The sequence below is a fragment of the Odontomachus brunneus genome, unplaced genomic scaffold (genome assembly GCF_010583005.1).
Source record: "Odontomachus brunneus isolate Ranch 3 - 2012 unplaced genomic scaffold, Obru_v1 Obru_scaffold_220, whole genome shotgun sequence".
In the NCBI taxonomy this organism is placed as follows: Eukaryota; Metazoa; Arthropoda; class Insecta; order Hymenoptera; family Formicidae; genus Odontomachus; species Odontomachus brunneus.
The window spans coordinates 12,709-13,224 of record NW_022639670.1 but is presented as its reverse complement, the minus strand read 5'-3'; positions in this window follow the sequence as shown (position 1 = coordinate 13,224).

Here is a 516-nt window from a genome sequence, read left to right as displayed (position 1 = left end):
TTGCTCCAACTGCTCGCGCCGCGAGAATCCTCCCGCTCGTCTCATTAATGTAGAGACATCAGTAGCATACTGCCGGAACGATTCGTTCGTTCCTTGTCGCCTTCGTTGGATTTCTCGCTTCATTTGAAACCGGTAGCGGTATGGAAAGAAATGTTCTTTAAATGCCTTTAAAAACTCATTCCATTCCTTCCAATAGTATCTACTATTTCGGTACCAATGTAGTATACTGCCTCTCAATAATTTCGGCAGGCCCTGCAGCATTTGGTCGTCGGTGTACCCATAACTGCTCTGTAACTCTTCTATTCTTTCCAGAAATGAAACGGGATCCTTCCCGTCGAACTGGCAACCCCACTTTCTTATTTGGTTCATTGTTTTCGCGATCATATCCTGATCAATACTCTGCATCGTTTCTGATGCATGACTTGCTCCTTCTTCCTCATTTCCGTTACTGAAGACTTGCGGATTGTCCGACACGAATTTACTTAGTTTTCCCCTTAATTCATCTAGGGTTCCCTC